We start from the raw sequence: 23,509 nt of genomic DNA on the forward strand, positions 1-23,509 counted from the left end.
GACAGTCGGTGAGGATTGTCCCTTGCGAATCCCACAAGACAGTCGCCATAACCTTTCCGGCCGAAGGAATGGTCTTCGCATTTTTTGGTGCAGATTCTTCCTTCGTAACCCATTGTTTAGATTGTTCTTAGGTCTCAGGAGTATAGTAATGTATCCATTTTCATCCACAGTGACGAAACGACGCTTAAAGTCCTGCGGATTCTTCCTGAACAGCTGCAAACCATGCTTGCAACCGTTCACATGATTCCGTTCTTGGTGAAGCGTGAGCCATCACGGAACCCATCTTGCGGATAGCTTTCTCATGTCCAAATTTTCAAGAAGCCCATAGCACTAGCAATCTCACGCACCTTAACTTTCCTGTCATCCATCACCATATCATGGATTTTATCAATGATTTCTGGAGTCGTAACCTCCACAGGGCGACCAGAAGTTTCAGCATCACTTGTGCCCATATGACCAATCCGAGAATTTTGAAACCAATTATAAACTGTTGTAATCGAAGGTACAGAGTCACCGTAATGTTTATCAAGCTTCTCGTTAGTCTCCTGAGGCGTTTTGCCTTTCATAAAGTAATGTTTAATCACCACAAGAAACTCTTTTTCGTCCATTTTTTGACAATCACTCGACTTCCTTGATTCACACAAATGCCAAACACAAAGAAATAGACCAATATGGCTGAAACTTGGTGTGCGTTCTTTTACCAAAGATGCTACTACCTAAACATGACCTCGATACGTGCCGGTGGTGCCATCTCTCGGACTTTGCGCGTACTTTCCAAACGCCCCTCGTACTCATGTTAACAAAGGTCATCAGTTCCGAATGGAAAAGTTGAGTCGTTACGTGATGAAATTCTCAACTTGGTTTGATACGTATCGGAGCGGCACCCTGCATTTGCCTAATCGTAAATAAAAACATGGTATACCTCTACAGTTTGCGATTTTCTATAACAACATGGTATACCTCTACTGTTCGAGATTTTCTACAAAGTTTATAAGTTTGCACTTCACTCTTTGGGACACTGTTTTGTTATGATCTGACTACAGTTCAATTCTTTTATCTTGGCGGTTCGCGCATGCCCACCCAGACACGGGAGATTGCGGCGTTGCCAGTTGTACGCGCCAAGAGAAGCAGCGCCATAGTATAGTATAGTTAGCAAACTTACATTTAGGGGGGAGCGCGCAGTTTATGAAGTAAAGCCACCACGGCCGCATTAACCCTTTCGCTGCTACAGAGACGTGCTCCCCGCATTTTGTCATCACTGCACTGCTTGCCTGTGCAGACACATGGTGTTCCGCCTGCTTTGACACATTTTATCATTCGATTTCACAAAAAGTATTTGCCCAGGAATTTGATTTTTACACATCTTCTTGACTGATACCTTCCTCCCAATAAATGACTTAATTTTGTTTCGATGTTCGACGCAGTTATTGTGCAGCATTAGATGTGGTAAACCATTGCACGAAATTTTGAAGAGTTTGCAGAGGTAAAAGTCCATAGTGTATACTTTCCGTATGGTCGATTTTAGTTGCCACCAGAAATTTCAAAAAATTACATTCAAACGAATAAAATTCATGAAGTAATATGCTTTGATACTGTTTTTAAATAAAGAAAATATTAAGCACCAAACAAGGTTTGAACTCAGAACCTTTCACTTAGCAGCCATACAATTTAACCATTACGCTATCGCAGCTCGTCAATCAATACATCTCCCAGAGGACTTTAAAATATCACGCAAAATACCGACAAACACCGTTGGTATGACTATGAATTACTGACGTTTCATCGAAGTACAATAGGAAATAACAATTACCGCTGTTCTTTATTGCAAAAAAGCGGTTCGTGAGAATGATACAAACACCTTTCCTTGCTATCGCCTGAATTAGGAGGCTTGTTGCTTGTTTGGTTTAATTAATTAATAGAAAATGAAGCAATTGGTATAAAGAATGTTTTTTCCAAACTTTCTATAAAAGGAAGTCTGCTATCAAGACATTGCTTTCGTTCAGTTACTTTATTTATGACTGAACGTTTCTAAAACTGAAGACACTCGTCCGTGCTCTGCACTGCAGTCGAGCTCTGGCAGCGTCGTTCTCTGTTCATTGGCTGACTGTGTTTTGTGACGTCAGATGCGCAGAACGAACCTAAACTCGGCCGCCGTCGTAAATGACGCGCACTTTAGTCATTACTGCAACTTCGATAATATACTTTTCCATAGTAACATACAGAAAGTCTGGCGTTGCACATAATCCTGTCCGCTAAGTCATTAACACGTACACACAGACCTCTTCGGCCCCAGCTGCGCCGTTTGCTGGCGCCATATGTGGCAAAGTATCGCCGTTCTCTTGGAGGCCGGGACTTTAATATCGTTTCTGTAACGGGGGCCTCGAGATAACTAGCTTCTGCGTTAATGAAATCCCGTTAAACCTCTCAATTGTGTGAAAGGCGGACACTCGTTTTACGAAGCGTGTGCCAGTATTCCGCGGCGGAAAATATTAATTATCACGCTTGTGAAGCCCGCTCGGTGCAAGACCTTTGGTTCGATGTCTCAAGAGGACTACGTTACGGTTTTATACAGCATGTCCCATACATCTTGACAACCACAAATAATTTTTTATCCACAAGCAAATTTTCTTTCGCTATCAGGGCAACACCAATCAACATACTACGCTTTCTGCTTAACGAAGATATGATCAGCGAAGAGGGATTTTTTTAAAAAAAAAATATCCTATAATTTTCACTCGGTAATCGACTTTCTCTGCTCAAAAACGTATCACAGTGTACAATTAACGTAAACGTCACGTTATTAAGTACGTGACACGAAATTGAGTGACTTTTCCGTGATATATGGCACAGAACATACACTACTGGCCATTAAAATTGCGACACCACGAAGACGACGTGCTACAGACGCGAAATTTAACCGACAGGAAGAAGACACCGTGATATGCTAATGATTAGCTTTGCAGAGCATTCACACAAGGTTGGCGCCGCTGGCGACACCTACAACGTGCTGACATGAGGAAAGTTTCCAACCGATTTCTCATACACAAGCAGCAGTTGACGGCGTTACCTGGTGAAACGTTGTTGTGATGCCTCGAGTAAGGAGGAGAAATGCGTACCATCACGTTTCCGACTTTGATAAAGGTCGGATTGTAGCCTATCGCGATTGCGGTTTATCGTATCGCGACATTGCTGCTCGCGTCGGTCGAGACCCAATGACTGTTAGCAGAATATGGAATCGGTGGGTTCAGGAGGGTAATAAGGAACGCCGTGCTGGATCCCAACGGCCTCGTATCACTAGCAGTCTAGGTGACAGGCATCTTATCCGCACGGCTGTAACGGATCGTGCAGCCACGTCTCGATCCCTGAGTCAACAGAGTGGGACGTTTTCAAGACAACAACCATCTGCACGAACAATTCGACGACGTTTGCAGCAGCATGCACTATCAGCTCGGATACCGTAGCTGCGGTTACCCTTGACGCTGTATCACAGGCAGGAGCGCCGGCGATGCTGTACTCGACGACCAACCTGGGTGCACGAATGGCAAAACGTCATTTGTTCGGATGAATCCAGGTTCTGTTCACAGTATCATGATGGTCGCATCATTAGTGCAGTTGACAGTTCAAAAAATGGTTGAAATGGCTCTGAGCACTATGGGACTGAACTGCTGTGGTCATAAGTCCCCTAGAAGTTAGAACTACTTAAACCTAACTAACCTAAGGACATCACACACATGCATGCCCGAGGCAGGATTCGAACCTGCGACCGTAGCGGTCACGCGGTTCCAGACTGTAGCGCCTTTAACCGCTCGGCCACTCCGGCCGGCGGAGTTGACAGTAAACAAACATTATTGCAATTACTGTTCGGCTAACATTCATTCTGTATAATGGCTAGCATTAATGATACGTAGTCTCAAGTTTTTGAGCGGGTCTTGACGACAACAAGTGGATTACCGAATACAAAAACGGAAACTGTTTGAAAAGAAATTTTGATGGTGTTGAGACAGCAACCAGCCACCAACTTTAGTTCCTTTATTCAAAAGGTACCATTACCGGTTTCGAATCATTACAGTTCATCGTTAGCCGGCTTTCATGATCATTAGAACATGTGGTGCGTTTTTTTAATAATTAAGTGTCGTGAAATGTCGGTCTGGAGTATTTGTTTTTATAATTTCCGTCCAACAAATGATGTTCGTAGTTTTCAGCACATTCTTACCGTTGCGCACATAAATTGGTAACTTGAGCACTTTAGATTTGACACAGGATATATTTCCATCACATTCTTATCGTTGCAAATTTGTATCACTGAGCACTTTAGATTTGTCGTAGAATAGATTTCTAACACGCATCACTTTTGATTCGCTGATGACATTCCTATCATGAGTGAAAGTGAAGAAGAATTACTTGATCTTCTTAATGGAATGAACAGGTTAATGTGTACAAAATATGGATTAACTGTAACACGAAGAAACAAGACAGTAATGAGAGGTAGCAGAAATTAAACAGTGAAAAAAATATCAGGACGGACAGTGACGCAGTAGATGAAGTTAAGGAACTCTACTACCTAAGCAGCAAGATAACCAATGACGGACGGAGCAAGGAGGACAACAAAAGCACACTAGCACTGGCGAAAAGGGCATTCCGGACCAAGACAAGTCTACAAATATCAAATATCGGCCTTAATTTGAGGAAGAAATTTCTGAGGATGTACGAGGTGCATTCAAGTTCTAAGGCCTCCGATTTTTTTTTCTCCGGACTGCAAAGAGATAGAAACATGCGCATTGTTTTAAAATGAGGCCGCGTTCATTGTCAATACGTCCCAGAGATGGCAGTACCGTACGGCAGATGGAATGTTACCGCCAGCGGCGAGAATGAGAACTGTTTTAAATACTTAAAATGGCTTCGGTTTCCTTGCTTGAACAGCGTGCAATCATTCGTTTTCTGAATTTGCGTGGTGTGAAACCAACTGAAATTCATCGACAGTTGAAGGAGACATGTGGTGACGGAGTTATGGATGTGTCGAAAGGGCGTTCGTGGGTGCGACAGTTTAATGAAGGCAGAACATCGTGTGACAACAAACCGAACACAACCTCGGGTTCGCACAAGCCGGTCTGACGACACGATCGAGAAAGTGGAGGGAATAGTTTTGGGGGATCGCCGAATGACTGTCGAACAGATCGCCTCCATAGTTGGCGTTTCCGTGGGTTCTGTGCATACAGTCCTGCACGACGACCTGAAAATGCAAAAAGTGTCATCCAGGTGGGTGCCACGAATGCTGACGGACGACCACACGGCTGCCCGAGTGGCAGGTTGCCGAGCAATGTTGACGCGCAACGACAGCACGAATGGGACTTTCTTTTCGTTGGTTGTGACAGTGGATGAGACGTGAATGCCATTTTTCAATCCAGAAACAAAGCGCCAGTCAGCTCAATGGAAGCACATAGATTCACCGCCACCAAAAAAATTTCGGGTAACCGCCAGTGCTGAAAAAATGATGGTGTCCACGTTCTGGGACAGCGAGGGCGTAATCCTTACCCATTGCGTTCCACAGGGCACTATGGTAACAGGTGCATCCTACGAAAACGTGTTGAAGAACAAATTCCTTCCTGCACTGCAATAAAAACGTCCGGGAAGGGCTGCGCGTGTGCTGTTTCACCGAGACAACGCACCCGCACATCGAGCTAACGTTACGCAACAGTTTCTTCGTGATAACAACTTTGAAGTGATTCCTCGTGCTCCCTACTCACCTGACCTGGCTCCTAGTGACTTTTGGCTTTTTCCAACAATGAAAGACACTCTCCGTGGCCGCACATTCACCAGCCGTGCTGCTATTGCCTCAGCGATTTTCCAGTGGTCAAAACAGACTCCTAAAGAAGCCTTCGCCGCTGCCATGGAATCATGGCGTCAGCGTTGTGAAAAATGTGTACGTCTGCAGGGCGATTACGTCGAGAAGTAAAGCCAGTTTCATCGATTTCGGGTGAGTAGTTAATTAGAAAAAAAATCGGAGGCCTTAGAACTTGAATGCACCTCGTACGTTTGGACCGCAGCATTGTATGGTAGTGAAACATGGACTGTGGGAAAACCGGAAGAGAAGAGAATCGAAGCATTTGAGATGTAGTGCTACAGACGAATGTTGAAATGTAGGTGTATTGATAAGGTAAGGTGTCTGGAGGTTCTGCGCAAGATCGGAGAGGAAAGGAACATGTGCAAAACACTGACAAGGAGAAGGGACGGGATGATGGGACATCTGTTAAGACATCAGGGAATGACTTTCATAGTTGAAGACATAGGTTGCAAGTGCTACTGTGAGATGAAGAGGTTGACACAGGAGAGGAACTCGTGGTGGGCCGCATCAAACTAGTCATAAGACGATTGTACAAAAACAAGAAAAAATCCTTCCGTGTGCCCCAACTGTAGATGAGCCTGTCTGCGGTCGAAAACTAGTTAGCAGAAACGAAACAGATATTTCAAAAAGTGACTAGTCGCATTATTCTGTGTCTGTTTGCAATTAATACATAGTCACGCGTTCTGGAATAACTGAAATGGATTAGTTTAACCAGAGGAATTCTGTCCGACGCAGATCGCTACCAGCTATCTTCCTTCCCACGCATTAGTCCCCAGGAGGAAGACGATGGCGCGGCGGGAGAAGCGGGGGGGGGGGGGGTGAATATGGAATGCGCTGTGTACCCTCCGCCACGCGCCGTTTGGTGTTTGGCAGGTCGCAGTGAGTACCGGGCGTGACTCGTGCTTCGGTGGCTCAGATGGTAGAGCACTTGCCCGAGAAAGGCAAAGGTCCCGAGTTCGAGTCTCGGTCGGGCACACAGTTTTAATCTGCCAGGAAGTTTCATATCAGCGCACACTCCGCTGCAGAGTGAAAATCTCGTTCTGGAAACATCCCCCAGGCTGTGGCTAAGCCATGTCTCCGCAATATCCTTTCTTTCAGGAGTGCTAGTTCTGCAAGTTTCGCAGGAGAGCTTCTGTAAAGTTTGGAAGGTAGGAGACGAGATACTGGCAGAAGTAAAGCTGTGAGTACCGGGCGTGAGTCGTGCTTCGGTAGCTCAGATGGTAGAGCACTTGCCTGCGAAAGGCAAAGGTCCCGAATTCGAGTCTCGGTCGGGCACACAGTTTTAATCTGCCAGGAAGTTTCAGGTCGCAGATGTTCGTGAGACGTGTCCAGGATCAGCGCTTGCTCATCGCGTGTCCGCTTTACCTCTGTCCTGCTGCCCAGCAGCAGTTACGAAACGGGCTCTCGGCTGTCGCTGCCGGCTGGATCTTCCGTAATGAGGCGCCAACTGCGGGAAATAACCTGTGCAGACACGGCCGTCGCCGCTGACGTCACTGCCAAGGCCGTGCAAGGCTGTGCGGACGACGTAGCGCTCGGCCGTTCCCGCTCGCCGTGTCTCTCCGTTGTTTCGACTGGGCCAGACGATAGAAACTCGCCACCACATTCCCCCTCAGGTACAGTGTTAAGATGGCCCAGTGGATAGGCCGACAAATATGGAACACACATCACGCGAGAAAAGAGGAGGAATAAGGTGTACTGAACTGCGGACAAAAGAAGCAAAATACGGACAGTGAACGGTCAAAGCTCAAGAGGCGCTACATTGATCGAATTAGAATAGCTACGGTATCTTGGTTTTTGTGGTCATGGTGTTGGACTGCGGAAGGGGGACATACACTATGTGATAGAAAGTATGCGGTCACCCCCAAAAACATACTTTTTTCATAATAGTTGCATTGTGCTGCCACCTACTGCCAGGTACTCCATATCAGCGACCTCAGTAGTCATTACACATCGTGAGAGAGCAGAATGGGGCGCTGCGCAGAACTCACTGACTTCGAACGTGGTCAGGTGATTGGGTGTCACTTCTGTCATACGTCTGTACGCGAGATTTCCACACTCCTAAATATCCCTAGGTCCACTGTTTCCGATGTGATAGTAACGTGGAAACATGAAGGGACACGTACAGCGCAAAAGCATAAAGGCCGCCCTCGTCTGTTGACTGACAGAGACTGCCGACAGTTGAAGAGGGTCGTAATGTGTAATGGGCAGACGTCTTTCCAGACCGTCACACATGAATTTCAAACTGCATGAGGATCCACTGCAAGTACTGTGACAGTTAGGCGGGAGGTGAGAAAACTCGGATTTCATGGTCGAGCGGCTGCTCATAAGCCACACATCACGCCGGTAAATGCCAAACGACGCCTCGCTTGGTGTAAGGAGCGTAAACATTGGACGACTGAACAGTGGAAAAACGTTGTGTGGTGTGGCGAATCACGGTACACAATGTGGCGATCCGATGGCAGGGTGTGGGTATGGCGAATGGCCGGTGAACGTCATCTGCCAGCGTGTGTAGTGCCAACAGTAAAATTCGGAGCCGGTGGTGTTATGGTGTGGTCGTGTTTTTCATGGCTAGGGCTTGAACGCCTTGTTGTTTTGCGTGGCACTATCACAGCACAGGCCCACATTGATGTTTTAAGCATCTTCTTGCTTCCCACTGTTGAAGAGTGATTCGGGGATGGCGATTGCATCTTTCGAAACGATCGAGCACCTGTTCATGACACACGGCCTAGGGCGGAGTGGTTACACGAGAATAATATCCCTGTAATGGACTGGACTGCACAGGAGCCTGACCGGAATGCTAGAGAACAGCTTTGGGATGTTTCGGAACGTTGACCTCGTGCCAGGCCTCACCGACCGACATCGATGGCTTTCCTCAAGTGCAGCACTCCCTGAAGAAAGGGGTGCCATTCCCCAAGAAACCTTCCGGCACCTGACTGAACGTACGCCTGCGAGAGTGGGACCTGTCATCATGGCCAACACCATATTGAATTTCAGCATACCGATTAAGGGCGCCAAGAACTTGTAAGTCATTTTCAGCCAGGTGTCCGGATACTTTTGATCACACGGTGTATGTCGTCCTGAAGGTTCGCACAGCTGCGTATTTGATTATGATTCACCGCCACATGCTGCTAGTAAAAATTTCTGTACTGTGCAAGCAGTTACACCGACAAAAATCGAAGACTGGATATCGCAGGGGGACAATGACACCGAGTACCACAGCCGACATTGCAGCGACTGCAAACAGGAGGAAGGTGTGCGGGTCCTGCACTGACCGTCACCATCGCCTGACGGTAATCCTATTGAAAGTGTATGGTCTTAGATTGAAAGGAACTTACGAGATGCACGGAAAAAAAATCTTCACTTTGAATCACCCTTTGTTTTATGAGGTCATCAGTCTACTGACTGGTTTGGTGCGACCCGCCATCACTTCCTCTCCTGTGCCAACCTCTTCATCTCAGAGGAGCACCTGCAACCTACGTCCTCAATTATCTACTGGATATATCGATGATGATGATGATGATGATGATGATGTTTGGTTTGTGGTGCGCTCAACTGCGTGGTTATCAGCGCCCGTACAATTACCCAATCTTTGCTCAGTCCAATTTCGCCACTGTCCTGGATGATGATGAAATGATGAGGACAACACAAACACCCAGTCATCTCGAGGCAGGTGAAAATCCCTGACCCCGCCGGGAATCGAACCCGGGACCCCGTGCTCGGGAAGCGAGAACGCTACCGCGAGACCACGAGCGGCGGACTGAATATATCCCAATCTCTGTCTTCCTCTACAGTTTTTGCCCTCAACAGCTCCCACTAGTACCATGGAATTCATTCCCTGATGTCTTAACAGATGCCCCATCATCCCATTTCATCTCCTTGTCAGTGTTTCCCACATATTCCTTTCCATTCCAATTATGTGAAGAACTTTCTCATACCTTACCTTACCAGCCCATCTAATTTTCAGCATTCCTTAGTAGCACCACGTCTCAAATGGTTCGATTATCTTGTGTTATGGTTTTCTCACTGTCCATGTTTAACCACTATACAATGTTTTCCTCCAAACGTACAGTCTCACAAATTTCTTACTCGAATTAAGGCCTGTATCTGATACTAGTACCCTTATCTTGGCCAGGAATGACCCTTTGCCAGTAACAGTCTGCTTTTGACGTCGTCCTTGCTATCTCCGTCATTGGCTATTTTGTTGCCTAAGTAGTATAGCCTAATTCCTTAACTTCACCCACGTCGTGATCTTCAGTCCTGATGTTAAGTTTCTCGCTGTTCTACTCTCTGCTACTTCTCATTACCTTCATCTTTCTTCGATTTACTCTAATTCCATATTTTGTACTCATTAGACTGTTCAATCCATAAAGCAGATCACGTAGTTGTTCTTCACTTTTACTCAGGATAGCAATGTCATCAGCGAATCGTATCACTGATAGCCATTCAGCTTGAATTTTAATTCCACTCCACCGAGCGAGGTGGCGCAGTGGTTAGCACACTGGACTCGCATTCGGGAGGACGACGGTTCAATCCCGTCTCCTGCCATCCTGATTTAGGTTTTCCGTGATTTCCCTAAATCGCTTCAGGCAAATGCCGGGATGGTTCCTTTGACAGGGCACGGCCGATTTCATTCCCCATCCTTCCCTCACCCGAGCTTGCGCTCCGTCTCTAATGACCTCGTTGTCGACGGGACGTTAAACACTAATCTCCTCCTCCTCCTCCTCCTTTAATTCCACTCCTGAACCTTTCTCTTATTTCCATTACCACTTCTTCGATGTACAGATTAAACAGAAGGGGCGAAAGACTACATCCGTGTCTTAACACCCATTTTTAATACGAGCGTTCTCTGTAATGCACTCTTATTATTCCCTGACGTCTCTTGCACATATTGTGTTTTGTCTGTCTCTTCCTATAGCTTACTCCTATTTTTCTCCGAATTTCGAACATCTTGCAGCATTTAACACTGTCGAACGCTTTTTCGAGTTCGACAAATCCTATGAACGTATCTTGATTTCTCTTGCCTCTCTCGTGCCTTTACCTGTCCTGAAGCCAAACTAACTGCCATCTAACACTTCCTGAGCTTACAAGGTGATATCATTCAATGGCTTCCAGTAACATGAAACAGTGACGACTCATGGATTTTTGTATTACTTTCCGCCATTTCTTTTATACAGGGTGGTCCACTGACAGTGACCGGGCCAAATATCTCACTAAAGAACTACAATGAACGAAATTTGTCTAGTTTGAGGGGGAAACCAGATGGCGCTATGGTTGCCCCGCTACATGGCGCTGCCATAAGTCAAAGGGATATCAACTGCGTTTTTTTTAAATAGGAACCCCCATTTTTTACTACATATTCGCGTACTACGTAAAGAAGTATGAATGTTTTAGTTGGACCACTTTTTTCGCTTTGTGATAGAGGCGCTGGAATAGTCACAAACATATGGCTCACAATTGTAGACGAACTGTAACAGGTAGGTTTTTTGACTTAAAATACAGAACGTAGGTACGTTTGAACATTTTATTTCGGTTGTTCCAATGTGATACATGTACCTTTGTGAACTTATCACTTCTGAGAACGCATGCTGTTACAGCGTGGTTACCTGTAAGTACCACATTAATGCAACAAATGGTCAAAATGATGTCCGTCAACCTCAATGCATTTGGCAATACGTGTAACGAGATTCCCCTCAAGAGCGAGTAGTTCGCCTTCCGTAATGTTCGCACATGCATTGACAATGCGCTGACGCATGTTGTCAGGCGTTGCCGGTGGATCACAATAGCAAATATCCTTCAACTTTCCCCCCAGACAGAAATCCGGGGACGTCAGATCCGGTGAAAGTGCGGGCCATAGTATGGTGCTTCGACGACCAATCCACCTGCATGAAATATGCTATTAATTACTGCTTCAACCACACGCGATCTATGTGCCGGACATCCATCATGTTGGAAGTAGCTCCCCATTCTGTCATGCAGTTAAACATCTTGTAGTAACATCGGTAGAAAATTACGTAGGAAATCGGCATACATTGCACCATTTAGATTGCCATCGATAAAATGGGTGCCAATTATCCTTCCTCTCATAATTCCGCACAATACATTAAGCCACAAAGGTCGCTGATGTTCCACTTGTCGCAGCCGTAGTGGATTTTCGGTTGCCTAATAGTGCATATTATGCCGGTTTACGTTACCGCTGTTGGTGAATGACGCTTCGTCCCTAAATAAAACGCGTGCAAAAAATCTGTCATCGTCCCGTAATTTCTCTTGTGCCCAGTGTCAGAACTGTACACGACGTTCAAAGACGTCGCCATGCAATTCCTGTTGCATAGAAATATGGTACGGGTGCAATCGATGTTGATGTAGCATTCTCAGCACCGACGTTTTTGAGATTCCCAATTCTCGTGCAGTTTGTCTGCTACTGATGTGCGGATTAGCCGCGACAGCAGCTAAAACACTTACTTGGGCATCATCATTTGTTGCAGGTCGTGTTCGACGTTTCACATGTGGCTGAACACTTCCTGTTTCCAATAAAACGTAACTATCCGGCGAACGGTCCGGACACTTGGATGATGCCGTCCAGGATACCGAGCAGCATACATAGCACACGCCCGCTGAGCATTTTGATCACAATAGCCATACACCAACACGATATCGACCTTTTGCGCAATTGGTAAACGGTCCATTTTAACACGGGTAATGTATCTCGAAGCAAATACCGTCCGCACTGGCGTATTGTTACGTGATACCACGTACGTATACGTTTGTGACTATTACAGCGCCATCTATCACAAAGCGAAAAGAGTGGTCCAAGTAAAACATTCATTTTTCTTTACGTACTACACGAATATGTAATAAAAAATTCGGGGTTCCTATTTAGAAAAAAAAAAAAAAAACGCAGCTGATATCTGTTTGACCTATGGCAGGGCCATCTAGCGGGCCAACCATAGCGCGATCTGGTTTCCCACTTCGAGCTAGACGAGTTCCGTTCTTACAAGGGAACCTGCCCATCGCACCCCCCTCAGATTTAGTTATAAATTGGCACAGTGGATAGGCCTTAAAAAACTGAACAGAGATTAATCGAGAAAACAGGAAGAAGTTGTGTGAAACTACGAAAAAATAAGCAAAATATACAAACTGAGTAGTGCGTGGGCAACATATGCAACATCAAGGCATCAAGGACAGTGTAAGCTCAGCAGCACCGTGGTCCCGTGGTTAGCGTGAGCAGCTGCGGAACGAGAGGTCCTGGGTTCAAGTCTTCCCTCGAGTGAAAAATTTAATTTTTTATTTTCAGACAATTATCAAAGTTCAGGCACTCACACATAATCAACTTCGCTCTCTAAAATTCCAGGACATGTTCAGATTGGCTTGGACATATGCAGGGTTTGACGGTCTACACACGGAAAAATTTGAAAACTTTAAAAACATATGTTTTGACAGAGCACAGGGAAAACTGTGCGACTGTGAAACTGTTGCATTCATTTGTTGCAGTTTATGGACAAACTCTTATGTTTTCACCACTTTTTTGGAGTGATTATCACATCCACAAGAAAACCTAAATCGGGCAAGGTAGAAGAATCTTTTTACCCAAGTGTACAAGTTAGGTGGGCCGACAACAAATTCCTGTCATGTGACGGACATGCCGTCGCCAGTGTCGTATAGAATATATCAGACGTGTTTTCCCGTGGAGGAATCGGTTGACCTATGACCTTGCGATCAAATGTTTTCGGTTCCCATTGGAGAGGCACGTCCTTTCGTCTACTAATCGCACGGTTTTGCGGTGCTGTCGCAAAACACAGACACTAAACTTATTACAGTGAACAGAGACGTAAGTGAACGAACGGACACATCATAACTTTGCGAAAATAAAGAAAGTAAACTTTTGACTCGATGGAAGACTTGAACCCAGGACCTCTCGTTCTGCAGCTGCTCACGCTAACCACGGGACCACGGCGCTCCAGATCTCACACTTTGCTTGATATTGCCTATCTTGCACATGGACTACTCAGTTTGTATATTTTGCTTATTTTTTTCATAGTTCCACACAACTTCTTCCTGTTTTCTCGACTGATCTGTGTTCAGTTTTTCAAGGCCTGTCCACTGTGCCAACTTATAACTAAATCTGAGGGGGGTGCGATGGGGAGGTTCCCTTGTTAGTAGTTTTTTCGTTTGACGCTTATTTCGTGAGATATTTGGCCCAGTCACTATCAATGGAACACCCTGTATTACCTTGAGACCTGTTGTACACATTTCATGTGACCCAATGATGGGCTTGTTGTGTCTAGACAAGACAGTCTAGAGACAGGGTGAGGTTACCGAAAGGCACGCGTACACACACGCCGGCTGGCGTGAAGTCTGGAACAGGATACTTAATTAATGCTATAAGAAAAGAACGTATCGTCTGTTTACTTAACTTTAATGCATCCTTGTGGTACATCGCTATTGACGATACAAGTGAGACTATCTTCAGAGGACGACCGAAGAAAGGCAGAAATACTGAATTCAGTGTTCCGAAACTGTTTCACTGCGGAAAATCGTAACACGGTCCCTGACTTCAGCCGTCGCACGGACGCCAAAATGGAAAATATTAAAATAAACGATATCGGAATTGAAAAACAACTGCTATCACTTAGTAGCGGAAAAGCATCCGGACCAGACGAGATACCCTTAAGGTTCTACAGTGATTATGCTAAAGAACTTGCCCCCTTTCTATCAGCAATTTATCGTAGATCGCTGGAAGAACGTAAAGTACCTAGCGACTGGAAGAAAGCGCAGGTCGTTCCCATTTTCAAGAAGGGTCATAAATCAGATGCGAATAATTATAGGCCTATTTCGCTTACGTCAATCTGTTGTAGAATAATGGAACATGTTTTGTGTTCTCGTATTATGACGTTCTTAGATAATACAAATCTCCTTCATCATAACCAACATGGATTCCGCAAACAGAGATCATGTGAAACTCAGCTCGCCCTATTTGCCCAAGAAATTCACAGTGCCGTAGACACTGGCGAGCAGATTGATGCCGTATTCCTGGACTTCAGGAAGGCATTTGATACGGTTCCGCACTTACGTTTAGTGAAAAAAATACGAGCTTACGGAATATCGGACCAGGTTTGTGATTGGATTCAGGATTTCCTAGAAGAAAGAACACAACATGTCATTCTTAACGGTTCAAAATCTGCAGATGTAGAGGTAATTTCGGGAGTACCGCAATGAAGCGTGATAGGACCTTTATTGTTTACAATATACATAAATGACTTAGTTGACAACATCGGTAGCTCCGTGAGGCTATTTGCAGATGACACGGTTGTCTACAAGAAAGTAGCAACATCAGAAGACTCGTACGTACTCCAGGAAGACCTGCAGAGGATTAATGCATGGTGCGACAGCTGGCAGCTTTCCCTAAACGTAGATAAATGTAATATAATGCGCATACATAGGGGCAGAAATCCATTCCAGTACGATTATGCCATAGGTGGTAAATCATTGGAAGCGGTAACGACCGTAAAATACTTAGGAGTTACTATCCGGAGCGATCTGAAGTGGAATGATCACATAAAACAAATAGTGGGAAAAGCAGGCGCCAGGTTGAGATTCATAGGAAGAATTCTAAGAAAATATGACTCATCGACGAAAGAAGTAGCTTACAAAACGCTTGTTCGTCCGATTCTTGAGTATTGCTCATCAGTATGGGACCCATACCAGGTTGGATTAATAGAAGAGATAGACATGATCCAGCGAAAAGCAGCGCGATTCGTCATGGGGACATTTAGTCAGCGCGAGAGCGTTACGGAGATGCTGAACAAGCTCCAGTGGCGGACACTTCAAGAAAGGCGTTACGCAATACGGAGAGGTTTATTATCGAAATTACGAGAGAGCACATTCCGGGAAGAGATGGGCAACATATTACTACCGCCCACATATATCTCGCGTAATGATGACAACGAAAAGATCCGAGAAATTATAGCAAATACGGAGACTTACAAGCAGTCGTTCTTCCCACGCACAATTCGTGAATGGAACAGGGAAGGGGGGATCAGATAGTGGTACAATAAGTACCCTCCGCCACACACCGTAAGGTGGCTCGCGGAGTATAGATGTAGATGTAGATATGGTTAATGGCGCCTTGCTAGGCGCCTTGCTAGCTGAAGGCTATTCTAACTGTCTCTCGGCAAATGAGAGAAAGGCTTCGTCAGTGTAGTCGCTAGCAAAGTCGTCGTACAACTGGGCGAGTGCTAGTCCGTCTCTCTAGACCTGCCGTGTGGTGGCGCTCGGTCTGCAATTACTGACAGTGGCGACACGCGGGTCCGACATGTACTAATGGACCGCGGCCGATTTAAAGCTACCACCTAGCAAGTGTGGTGTCTGGCGGTGACACCACAGGGCTGTGGAAAGAACCTGATTGTACAGTAGAGAAATTTTGATCCGCAAATTGGGTGTGGAATCGTGTTTCTTTTTGGTCGCTGAAACAACTGAGTGCAGGAAGGTGCGTGGCGAGCGGCCAGCCGCGCTGGTCCACTTTGCAGGCAGTGGAGTGGGCCAGTGAGACGGCAGCAGCGGGGCGGGCAGTGAGCGGCGGTTAGCGCCGGCCCTTAGCGCTCGTTAGCGGCTCTTACGGCGCCCGGAAGCCACGTCTGTCTGGCCGCAGATTGCCGTGGCACCCACCACACACTCACAACGCCACGTGGCGGTCGCTCCTCGTCGAAGAACACGCCTACAGCGAGTTTCCGCAAGAGCGTGCAAAAATGTGACACGGCATAGAGAATGCTCCACTGAAGAATATGAGCTAGGAGGATGTGATATTAGTAATTTTCGCCTCACAAACATCAATATACGCTCAATAGTAAACGCCTGATGGCCTAAAGTTATCGAACAATTGTAAAGTAAAAGAAATGAACCATCGCATAGCAGTGACAGAATCTATTATTCTTTATCTTTGCCGTTCTTGCGCGGTGCCAGTAAATCTCTATGTACATGTATCGATTAATGGTGTAAAAAAAAAGAATTCTGTTGTTTCAAGACAAATGAGGTTTTTGGCGCCTCACCTTTTACTTTTTGTATTCCATGAGAGGCGGACGCGGACTTGCTGCGTTCCGCAACTGTATTTTATATTCTAAGTGAAAGTATTGAGTGAATATGCTAATTGTTATTTTTTCCAATCAGAAAACATGTAGTTTCTTGTAACTGATATCGAACAGACAGAGTCAAGAGGACATTTTCAATGTTATGTATAAAGTATCTAACCACAATGGTCATCTATTGTAATTTAATCTGAAAAGGTACGTACCATTAAAAAAACGTGTGTTAAAGATAAGTGTGCTTATTTTAGTAAATTAACCTTGATGATTCCATCTCCGTATTTACCTGTACGATAATTATTTTTGTGTTACTTCATCACCAGAAATACGATCACGCTGATGGGCCGAATGCAGCATGAGGCAGAAGGAACATTATCGTTTTCCTATTACTTCTGAACCAACTCCTTTTTTTAATTGTGTAGTGTTGCATTTTTTTTAAGTCTATAAATCTTCTGGTCCCTTAGTGTTGATCCGGGTATGACTACATCGCGACTATAAAAATGCATAGAAATGATAATGTTTCTTCCGAACGATCTCAAATATATATATCAATATGCTGCTCTTATTCAGGTATTTAATGCTCAACGTATGTTATTATAATAGTGTAATCAATCCCTGATTCTGTTGCCAAGTGGCCCACCAAAATATTCACTTTTTCGACATTAAAAAAAAAGGTAACAGTTCTTTTTATTTTCGTCCCCCAAGAGCAACGCTACACTTGGCGCCCGAACAGGGACTGGCATTTCTGCTTTATTAGAAATTCAGGATAATTTTTCAACGAAATTGTCGCTGGCAGTGTCTTACAGAATTCAAGCTTAAGATCCTCAGGTTCAGTGTCTAGTTTCGAAGAATTTTATAATATTTCGGCTTATAGTTTGCCGAGGAGATTAGTGTTTAACGTCCCGTCGACAACGAGGTCATTAGAGACGGAACGCGCAAGCTCGGGTGAGGGAAGGATGGGGAAGGAAATCGGCCGTGCCCTTTCAAAGGAACCATCCCGGCATTTGCCTGAAGCGATTTTAGGGAAATCACGGAAAACCTAAATCAGGATGGCCGGAGACGGGATTGAACCGTCGTCCTCCCGAATGCGAGCCCAGTGTGCTAACCACTGCGCCACCTCGCTCGGTATGAGCTAGGAGACCTGGGATCGGAGAAGCGAGCTTCAGCAGATATGGAAGTAAAACTTGCCTACCGCTTTTTTCAAATAACTTCCGGGAATTCAACCGGGTAACACTTTCAGCGAGCGCCGATATTTCGGCGGGAGAACACCCCGCCATTTTCGAGGCAAACTGCAACGGAAATTTAAAACCTCGGTTCTCGGACTGAAGCAGGAAAGATAACACAGCCACTGAACACTAGTGCCACCAAAGATGACCAAAGTCAGAGATATCGATAGTGAGACTACGAACCTTCGACCATAAATAAATAGACTGGCCCTGACGTCATTTTCGTGGCTCCAACATCTCTGGGCTAAAGTCACGTGAATGTTGGCAAAACATGGTTGTTTCGTGTTGCGCTTATGGCTGTACTCAGCGTTTTGTCAGGGGAAATGGCATTACATTTCACGTGTAAGTGTTTATATGATAGTGCAGATGCGTTTATTGAAATCTGCTGAAGTGACTTTTATATGTTTTTTTACACTTGAAATAGAGTATCACGTAAATTAAAGTGTTGAAAGTGATGCCTATAAAGTCAGACTCGTATTACATTTTGGAAAGTGTCTGTGATAATTCGGTTACAGAAGTAAGTACAACTGTTTCTCGTTCCTACTCATAGGTTCCCTAAGGATGAAAACCGAAGGTAGCTTTGGATACAGGCCCTGAAACCGAAAAACTTTAAGCCATCTGCACATACGCGCCTTTTTGTATATACAAGTGAGATTGTATAATAAGGTAAGAGCACCTATAGTCGACACACGAAGAGAATATTTTTCTACCTTCTAATACTATTAAGTAAATGTAGGCTCCAAAATTATTTTCTGAAACTTCAAAGTCTCACCTTTCTACTAAAATATATTTTTTTTAAACTGATAGTTTAAACTTTTGTAAAAATAGTGGGAACTGAACCTCTGAAGTGCACCTAAAATTGATACTCTAAAATGGACCTGCTCCTAAAGTCGACAATTTTGGCACCTATAGTTGAGATAATTCCCATATCCCATTTTCTTTTATAAGTGGCTAGAGCTCAAAACGCGGCGAATCCAATGTTTAAAGTTTTGACACGAGCCCACTCTTACTGTTTAAAAGAATTTTAACGACATTTTACTTTAATTGATAGTTTATAGTAATTCCGTCCCGCTGTCCATCAGATAGGTGTTCGATGTATTTGTTAGATTTTATAAATGGTACTGTGAACGACTCCAGGTCAAATGTAGTTCTGACATACTTTTTCGCAAAGAAAAAAGTAATTTTTGTTGGAAGCGTTTGGCAGTCAATTGAGAAATGTATGTAAAATACGATACAAACGTAGGATGGCAGACCGTTGAGTTGAAATCCCGCCATGTTTTGCCAACAGTCACGTGGTTTATGTTGGAGCCACACCAGCCCTATAGCTTCTGCACAGCAAGGCCAGTCTACTAGTATCAATGGTCGAAGCTATGAACTCACAGGTGGAGTAGCATTCACTCTGTCCCTCTGTTTATTTGACAAGGGAGAGAGCCGGGTTCCAAACAGAGTTTAAACAAAAACCTCCATCCCTCGCTAATTCAGTCTCAACTGCCTCCCTAATAACACCGTCCCAATAGCTGGACGTGCATGACCAATATCTCGGTGTTATTATATAACATGGGGCGACCAGTATCCAAGCAATGTTCGGCAATAGCAGATCTATTTGGCTGCTGTAATCGTGTGTGCCGTTTATGCTCAGTACATCGGTCCTGATAGTTTGACCAATATATGCCATGCCGCAGCTACAAGGAATGCGATATACACCCGCGTTAACGCAGAACAAGATCATCCTTAAGGGGCCCCGGAAAGGCTCAAAATCATGAAAAGTTCAATTTTTACTTTTTTGCGTTTTCTGAATCTGCAGACTATTACTTTTTAATAGATATATAATTTATTCAATTCCGAAGACTACAACCATTTTTAAATTTTTTTTGAAATGTGTTCTACATGGGCGTGACCCACTGTGGCGCTGTTAAACTGCTGTCAAATGGTGTTATTATTAACGTCCGTGTTCATCAGGTACATTTTAGTGATGTGAGATAAAGTATGTGTTGTGGCTAACCTGTGATGGTTCAATATATATCGCTGGTGTGATTGTCGATTGTTTCATGTTTATTTACTCTGTCGTTATCTCGAAAATATTCGTAATTAATTCTGTTTCTTGAGTCTCTGTTTTGTTGAAGTATAATAATGAGTAAAAGTAAAGTTGCTGTTGCGACTTTCAATGATGGCAACATTGTAAGGTGCAAGGTATTTAGAAATATGGGAATGAAGATAGGTTCTAACACGGTACGAGCGATGCTTGCTTTAGACAAGGAACGCCTTCGGGCTGCAGACAGGGCTGTAAGGAGTGTAGAAATACAAGAAAGAGTAAACAGGAGGAGGAACAAGAGGAAGCTGGAGGAGGAGTTTGCAGAGGATGAAGATAATCCATCCTATGGACCTGGAATGCACTAAAGAGTTAATCCAATCTTTGTCGCTCGATTCCCAAAACTTTTATTTTCTCATACTAATTACATGTTTTCTAAGGATCTTCCAAACATATTTGTTTCAAACTTTCAGTAAATGTTACACAGTACCTTCTGCATAATTTAACACAGCCTTTTTCCAAAAAAACTGTATATTTTTGAATATATAAATACAAAATTGCAAAAAAATGTTGTGAATTTTCATTACAATTGAAAAAAAATCATCTTTAATAACTGAACTAAAATTTTGTAAAATCCCTGTGTTAAGTTGTAGCCCATATTCCAATAAATAATCTGTAAAAAGTTCAACTTCCTACCTCAAATACTTTGTGAGGAAAGATGTAATTTATAAGCGTTATTTTAACATTGCAAGTGTAGGGCGTTCCGGAGGCCCTTAACGGAACTCAAAAGTGCTCTAATTTTAGATGGAGGTCGGAAAACACATTTCACATCGTATTTCCGTAAAATACGACCGATCTTGTTGGACGTGTTTCCTATACCGCTTTGTCTTTTATTTTGTGCTCTTATTGCAACTTTTTTCTTACTGTCAACCAACTGAACTACTGATTTATTAATAAAAGCAGACATGTGTAGCTCTCAAATCTAGAGGAAGAAATCTTCCAGTTTATCTGAATCTTGTTATTTCTTTTTCAGATGAAAGATCGATGTTCACATGAGACTGCCGTCGATTGTGGAGCTGGAATTGGACGGATAACTAAAAACTCGCTTCTGCATCAATTCCAAAACGTAGATTTCGTGGAACAAATTAGTATCTATATTAGAACAAATAACCCCTCGGTCACAAATGGCTGGTTCAAATGGCTCTGAGCACTATGGGACTTAACATCGGAGGTCATCAGTCCCCTAGAACTTAGAACTACTTAAACCTGACTAACCTAAGGACATCACACAACACCCAGTCATCACGTCGGTCACAAATATTAAGTGAAAATTAACCAGGTTTCGACGCTACTATGAGCGTCATCTTCAGAATTAAACTAACTGTTCTGAAATATAATGTTACTTAAAATCCGTCTTGATTGCAATTTTTTTTATATTTTTCTTATTATTCATATGACTGGTTTCGGTTCATTCAGAACCATCTTCAGATCTGATATTTCGGTTACAGATGTGACGCAGCATGTGAAAGTTGCTGGATTTTGACGGGTTACTCCTGTAACTGAAATATCAGATCTGAAGATGGTTCTGAATGAACCGAAACCAGTCATATGAATAATAAAAAAAAAAAATTGCAATCAAGACGGATTTTAAGTAACATTATAAAATCACTGATTGCTGTTATCCCATAAGACATTATGTCTGTTTTTGCAAAGTGAAATATATTAGGTATATAATACATTAATAAAATTAAAGTTTGTACTGACTGGAAAGAGATGCAGTACTTACAAGTCACATTTTTAAAAATCTAAGCCGGAAAGTACTCAAGTACTGAAGTACTCAAGTACGAGCAGCCCTTAGCAGCTCGCCATCTTATTCATGACGTCGCCTTTCCGGCTTAGATTTTTAAAAATGTGACTTGTAAGTACTGCATCTCTTTCCAGTCAGTACAAACTTTAATTTTATAAATGTATTATATGCCTAATATGTTTTAGAACAGTTTAATTCTGAAGATGACGCTCATAGCAGCGTCGAAACCTGGTCAATTTTGGCTTAATATTTGTGACCGAGGGCTTATTTGTTTCCAATATAATTCTGACAGGGTCACTGAACCTTAGCAGCTATGTTCAAAGTTTTAAATTTGTATCGTTTTGAAAGAAGCAGAAAGATACATTGCAAACAGCAAAAAGATTGGAACCTTCTTTCATGTTTCTGAGCTGAATTAAGAAAAAGCAAAATGTTAATGAAACGATGGAAAATCTTGTTTGGATTATTAACAGTATTATGTAAAGGATAGATTGCTACTCACCGTACAGATAACGCATTAAGTTACACTTACGCATGACAAAAACACTGTTGCCTAAAAGCTTTTGGCCAAAGCCTTCTGAGCACTATGGGACTTAACAGCTGAGGTCATAAGTCCCCTAGAACTTAGAACTACTTAAACCTGACTAACCTAAGGACATCACACACATCCATGCCCAAGGCAGGATTCGAACCTGCGACTGCAGCGGTCGCTCGGTTCCAGACTGTAGCGCCTAGAGCCGCACGGCCACTCCGGCCGGCTATAAGCTTTTGGCCAATGCCTTTTTCGGGGGGGGGGGGGGAGGAGGGAAGGGGGGGGGACCGCACACACATTCATACAAGCAAGCACACTATTAGCTCCAGCTGCTACAGCCAGATTGCAACTGAAATGCATTGAACTGGAGCAACAATCAGAAGTTGTGTGGGGAAGGGGCAGGGATAGTAATGTACAGGTGGGACAAGAGGGATCAGTGTTGACTGACAGAGGATGATGGGAGTGGATGTGGCTTACCAGATGCAGTGGGGAGCGAGAAGGGGGTGGGGAAATGGAGAGGCCGGCCGGGGTGGCCGAGCGGTTCTAGGCGCTACAGTCTGGAACCGCGCGGCCTCTACGGTCGCAGGTTCGAATCCTGCCTGGGCATGGATCTGTGTGATGTCCTTAGGTTAGGTAAGTTTAAGTAGTTCGAAGTTCTAGCGGACTGATGACCTTAGAAGTTAAGTCCCATAATGCTCAGAGTCATTTGAACTATTTTTGAAATGGAGAGGAGCAGAGGAGTGGAAAAAAAAAAACTAGTGGGTGCACTGGCAAAGAGCAGCACACAGTAAGGGTGAGAGGAGGCAAATTTGAGGTAGTGACAGGACAGAGGGCGCAGAAACAGCTGGTTGGAGGGTATGGGGCAGCAGGTTACCACAGGTTGGGACTAGAATGATTTCGGGAATAGAGAATGTGTTGTAAGGATAACTCCCGTCTGAATCCTGTGGCATAGGGTTGGGATTGCGAGTGGCATAGGGATGGACTAGGATGTTGTGAAGGTT

The 23,509-nt window shown here is 44.1% G+C and overlaps 1 protein-coding gene and 1 non-coding gene across 3 annotated transcripts in view; one reads left to right on the forward strand and one right to left on the reverse strand.

The window, feature by feature from the left end:
* The window catches only part of LOC126108680 (nostrin), a 675,422-nt gene that overhangs the window by 339,026 nt on the left and 312,887 nt on the right, over positions 1-23,509 (reverse strand). The gene's annotated exons all lie outside the window — the stretch shown is intronic.
* Positions 10,315-10,387, forward strand: Trnaa-cgc (transfer RNA alanine (anticodon CGC)). The gene has a single exon. It is a non-coding gene; the product is annotated as a tRNA-Ala (tRNA).

This window comes from Schistocerca cancellata, chromosome 11, assembly GCF_023864275.1.
Source record: "Schistocerca cancellata isolate TAMUIC-IGC-003103 chromosome 11, iqSchCanc2.1, whole genome shotgun sequence".
NCBI classification, from domain to species: Eukaryota; Metazoa; Arthropoda; class Insecta; order Orthoptera; family Acrididae; genus Schistocerca; species Schistocerca cancellata.